Source organism: Tenebrio molitor, chromosome 8 (genome assembly GCF_963966145.1).
Source record: "Tenebrio molitor chromosome 8, icTenMoli1.1, whole genome shotgun sequence".
NCBI classification, from domain to species: Eukaryota; Metazoa; Arthropoda; class Insecta; order Coleoptera; family Tenebrionidae; genus Tenebrio; species Tenebrio molitor.
The window spans coordinates 17,287,377-17,293,435 of NC_091053.1; the positions used below are offsets into that span (position 1 = coordinate 17,287,377).

General features: G+C 33.7%; 1 protein-coding gene across 1 annotated transcript in view; it reads right to left on the bottom strand.

The window, feature by feature from the left end:
* LOC138136729 (G-protein coupled receptor dmsr-1-like) overlaps positions 1 to 4,251 on the bottom strand; it is a 79,472-nt gene extending 75,221 nt beyond the window's left edge. The window contains exon 1 of the mRNA XM_069056009.1: positions 4,105 to 4,251. The gene's annotated coding sequence lies outside the window, so the exon portion shown is untranslated. The remainder of the gene's footprint in view (positions 1 to 4,104) is intronic.
* Positions 4,252 to 6,059: the final 1,808 nt, after the last annotated feature.

Below are 6,059 nucleotides of genomic sequence, written 5' to 3' on the forward strand. Positions count from 1 at the left end.
ATACTAACAGTTTTTACTGTTTTTCATTCGAGTATTTTAATCAAATTTTTTTTTCGTACTTTGTAATCAATGGATGAGCGTGTATGAATTGTAGGGTTTAAATTATACAGGGTGTTAGTAAATGGTTAGGAATAAATTTCAGGGTGAATTCCTTACGAAAAATGTGGCTTAAAACCTAAATAAAGTTTTTCGTTAAAATGGGTAGTTTTCTCAAAAAAAAAAAAATGTAGTCTACTGTTGGAGAATTTCTCTAATTAGTTCATTTGTCTACCTAAAATCGCATTAGTTTTGAATTTTTTTTTTAAATTCAACCTTCCACGTTTAAATTTATTCTTTAAACCATTATTATTTCGCAGTATTTCAAAAAAATACGGATATGCCAGAATACATTAATTTTTCTTTTTTCTTTTTTTTTGGTTTTAAGCCACATTTTTCATAAGAAATTCACCCCGAAATTTATTCCCAACCATTTACTAACACCCTGTATTTAATTTTAACTCTGTTTTGAAGAAGAATTTGCGCACTGTATATGACAGCCATCGTCTACATCGTATTCTTGTCGGTGTCGTGTTGTTTGCCTATTTAGGTACGAAATCAACGCTCCATCTACCACAAACTGGCTGCACTAAACGAGGATTAATCGATGTGTCACTGATATGTCATTTATGGCGCACCTCAAGTTGATCGATTAAATTTGTAATTATAAAATCTATTATGCAACAGATTGTTATTTTACCTCAGCACTGCAGAAGACACAACTGAGGTAATAGATGATGACATGATGACAACGAGTTATTCTCGTTGCACTAATTGCTGCCCACACACACCTTATCTAGATGTAAAGAAGCTTCAGGAAAGTTTTGCAGCTTTTCAGTGGTCCAGATTCTCATATCTCAAGGATTAACACATCCTGTTTAAAAAAAAATCAATCTAGAACTTTGTCATCATGACGCAAACACCGTTCACGTTGTTTTGGTATAATGGGAGGCCAGGATTTATTTTTTAAAGTTGGACACACTGTTTAATTTCCATGACTAAACTGCCGGACATGTAGAAGTATCAAAATTAACATAACATGTTGCTGAAATTCACGTGATGTCTGAGTATTCTTCTGTTGCAAACTAGTATAACTGACAACAATGTACTAGACATTGACGCTATTTATAACCTCAAACTCAAGACCTAACCTAATTCAACAGACAGCTTTACTACCAAATTAAATGCAAAACCTCTATGACAAAGAAACTTTCGCAAAGCTCTAAACGTTGTGGTTTATGATAGATAAACTGGAGTAGTTCGGTGTAGTTACGCAAAGACGCAAATCCTTGTAAAATATTGCGTGACATGTTCCTAAAATAGCCCAATTTGTTGTGACAAGCAACGAATTCAAGTCGTCATTTTCTATTACATCCCTAACTATTTGAACAGTTTCTGGAGTCCGTATTAATGGTCCACTTCCACTTTTTCCTCCTACATATCCCGTTTCAAAAAACACCGTGACATGGATCTACAGTTACTTGAAATAAATTGTAGTCAATTGGGTGTTTTGAAAATTCTTGCTGATATTCTCGTAAACATCTCTGTAATGAGTAGCTACTTTCATGCTACACCAATTTTTGTCCCATTACGAAAATAAGATTCCATCGTAAAAGATTTCTGCTGTAAAGTAGAAATCGTCGAGTCGCACAAAGGAAACCAAGAAAACTCTAATTGACTAGTCCTAAAAAGAACTGTTTTTTTCTAAAAGATATGGAGTTATTCCTTTTGCAAAAAAGAGTGGTGTGAGTACAGGACTGCTTGTTCGTCGAATAAATCATGTTTCAAATTAAAAAAAAAAAAAAATCGATTTGATTTGATGAGATTACTTCGTCATAAGTCAATGGATACAAAAGTAAACATCAGGCATACATTGTTATTTGAACAGAATCAATGTATAATTTAGCAGGATTCGAAACAGAGTAAAGCATTTGAGATTAAAAAATGCGCTACATCCCGAGGTGCATTTTCCGCCACCTGCTCTCAAAATAAAATCAGTTAATTTAAATTGTTTGTGCAGTTTAATTAAATATTCTGATAGTTCTGATATTCCTTCGTAAAGTGCAATTTTTATGGCCTTGCCTATGCTCCGTAAGTGGTTTTTACGGATCTCAAATAGAAGTAAAATGGCCCAGTTACAAACCTGGTAGCAGAAAAAATATTTTTTTTAATTTTCATTAATTAATAAATACATAATCATAATAGGGAAAATACAACCAATCAGGTTGGCAGTTCTGTATGTCAAAAAAGCTTGACATTTGTTATTTCATAAAAATCTGCAAAAGTGCAAAATAAAACATTTGGTTAGCCGAAAAGTCTAATACAAATGTCGTACGGTAGGTATTTTACAGCGGTCTAAGTAATCAGGCACTCGGTTTTGTCTCGTGCCTGAAACCTAGTTGTCACGCTGTACAATACACCTACCGTACTCTAATATGTAGTGATCAAAAAGAAAACAAATCAGAGCAGGCGTTGCAAATTATCTGTCATGTCGTAGCGGAATTCTATGCAAGTAATGCATAGGCGTACACATTTTGTGGTCTCAAAAGCTACTTTATAATAAATCATACGTCATGCATTTTAGACGTTGGAATTATAATTGTGCATTTTATTATTATGGATAATGGAGAAAATTTATAAAATAAGCAAGAGCTACATTTTACATGCGTAAGAATGGGTAATTTATCAGCTTTATTGCCAAATGCGACGCCATTGCTTAGCAGATTTTTCGCAGAAATGTCAAAGAAACGTCAACGATGTGTTCTTGTTAACCTAGAAAACAACGTTCCGATTTCGGCAAAGTTTACAGAAGTTTACTGTAATTCTAAGCAACAATTATCCCAAAATAAGTGGTAAAATTGGTTTTAACATTGAAAATGAAGCGTTAATTATTAATAATTAATAATAGATTTTTAGAGAAGTAGGCAACCAATACAACGACCGTGCATAACAAGCATACATATGCGTACGATCAAGATAAGACGAACGTTTCGATAAAACAAAAGATGAGGTCGCTAATCTGCAAATTGCTGAATTTAATTTACAGAACGTAAATTAGTTATGAATAATTTCTGATGCCATTAAGAATGTCAATAGCCCAGTGTTTTAATAACGTTTTGATGTTAATAAAAGGGATGCTCAAAGTAAAGATAAATATATTATCTTGAGTACCCGACTAATTTTTGAATTTATTTAATAATTTCTTATTTATAATTATGTAAAACGAAAATGCTTCATTATTTTTATCTTCAAGCGGCCGAAAATCGCGCCTTTCCATAGAAACAGTTAAAGTGGCATTTTTTTTTCTAGGCGGAGTTGAAATACTTCAAATCCTAGGAGTAGAAGTGTCCACAGGGGGCTCGACCGTGTCAAATGTAAGGCCATTTGAAGAATTTGTCAAAAAACTAATGAGTTCATGTCCGATTTTTTTTTTGTGATCCGCTTGAAGATAAAATAATATATCTTTCAGAGTAGAAGGTCTTTTTGTGCTTCGCCCAGTTGCGAATCGCTGGGCTTAGCACAAAAAGACTCACTTCTACCCGTTATGATAGTTATGACAATCTAGTATTAAACAGATTTGTTACCCTAGAAATGATTTGATTCTTTACAAAGTTTTACACATCCATTAAATATTTTGATATAAATTATCGGTTATTTCTTATGAATTATGTAACAGTTCTGTAACTTTTAAAGTGCTTTAAAATTGACAATTTGATTTATGTAATGTACAAAGTTAGAGCAATTTGCAGTTCAACGAAAGTTTCTTAGTTTTACCAAATTCTAACACGCTTCTATTACATTTTCTTTGAATAACTTTTTTACAAATCCGCGAACCGTCTAAAATTCGGAATTCGTACATTTGTAATAAAAAGCTGACACTAATGATATTTAAAAAAATCTAAATGGCATTTTAATTTACTTTGCATCAATTAATTTATTATTTGCATTTTTAGCACTGATTTGCGCCAGAAGAAACACGTGCATTTTTTTTAAATTTATTTCATTAATTTAGTCCAACAAACATCATTGGTGGATTCGTACAACATCGATACAATTGTAATAATTTACCTTGAGAAATTTTTTACGATCAACAGGTAGAAGACGTCACAAACACTGTTAGAGCTTCAGAAGCAATCCGGATACTAATAAAATAAGGAGAACTTGCGCCACAATTTTAACGACTTTGAAGCGCATGTGCCCTAAAAGTCCTAAACGTTTCACAGAAAATAATAACGTTAGTTCTGAGTGCTAATTTTCAGCATACCTACGTAAAACAAGTAGAAACTGGCACAAAAAGTACTGACGTTAGAGATTTTTTAATAAAATTCATGGAAAATATGAAACATGAAACACGAGGTTCATAATAGCCAACAGAAATATATTATAATTTACAATTTATTGATAATTTTTTATAATTCGAGCTAAATTAAAACGAGATATATATCGTGCGATCGAAAATTAAAAAAAAAATTGCAAACATGAAGCCAAGAGTAGCATTATGTTTGGAAGCTGAAAGCAGACATTTCGAACATTTACTCTAGTTCGTAAATACGATTGGAGCTCCTCATGATTCTTTCACAACCGAGAGGTCACACATAATTCACACCTTTATGAAAATCAAGATTTCAACGTTTTCGAAATTACTAACCTAACTTTTACGACTGGCCTCTGATAATTGAAATTTTAACGAATTGCCAACTAAAATTTTTGGTCAGCCAATTCTATTTTTTTTTTCGATCTCATGGTACTACAGAAGTTAACCTGCACTCTTCCACTATCACCTCATTCTTATTCATCGTTTTCCCTCTCTTTTTGTCTTCGAACGTGCAAGATGGACTAGGCGCTTCTAAATCTGTCGCGGATGGCTCACTTCAGTTCGCGACACAGGTACGGATTTGGGGGAGTTTCACATACGTTCCGGCATTTTTCACAGATTGCACTAGCTCCCACTAAAAGTTGGAAGATTACATTAATCACAATTTCTTCATATAATTTTTTATATGGAAGAAACAGTTTGCATTTATCGATGTGATCAACACACTTCTTTAACATCCCACGAAATGTCTCTGTATCAAGGTTTCTCGTTTTCACCCAATTAACAAATCTCTGCACAATATTCCTCTCAATTTTGTTTCCTGCTGTTAATAAGACGATTTTTATTGGCAAGGTCGATAAAAAAATCCACTTTACTCTAACCCCCCACGTATCCCGTGGTGCGTAATTTTTCGCTACGTCTGGGCTTTTTTGATAAAAATATTATGCTTGAGAAATATTGTATTTGTTGTTTTATAAATATAAAAGTTTCATAAAAGAAAATATTTTATCAGCCAGATTTTTTCGACTGATTCCGAAAATTATATTTTAGCGTCAGAGGTCGGAGGTCATCGACACCAAATTCCTTTATCTCTCGTATTTCCCACGTTGTGCTTTGTTCAACGAGTATTAATTAAAATGCAGCCATAGTAATAACAAGTAAATTCAGAATTGATGAAACATTTGGTAATTAATAGAGCTTCACTGTTTATTTCCGGTTGCTAATCTAGCTACAATTTTGAATGAGAAATATTTATTTTTTTAATTATTTTAACTGGCAAGCGACGCACAGTTGACTGTTCCTCGCTCGCTCCGCTAAACTCGACTCCAGAGATTTTACCTCGCTGCGAACGATTTTAGCGTGATGCGAACGATTTTAGCGTCACGCTTGAAACTAATTCACTTCCCGGGAATAAAATGCACGTGGTGCGCCTAAAGAAGTTTTCACAAAAATATACTGGCTTCTGCGAAGAAACTCAGCTGTGTCAATACATGATAAGCTTCCCTTTTATAAGCAAATCAGAACACCAGTATGGACGTACGGTATACTATGGGGGTGTATTAAAAAAGCAATATCAAAATAATTCAATACTTTCAAGACAAAGTGTGTTGTGAACGCGCCCTGGGACATCCGTAACGAAGACCTCCACAGGGACCTTGGACCACGTCGACGAAGAAATACAAGTTGGCAGGAAGCCATGAAGAAAGAC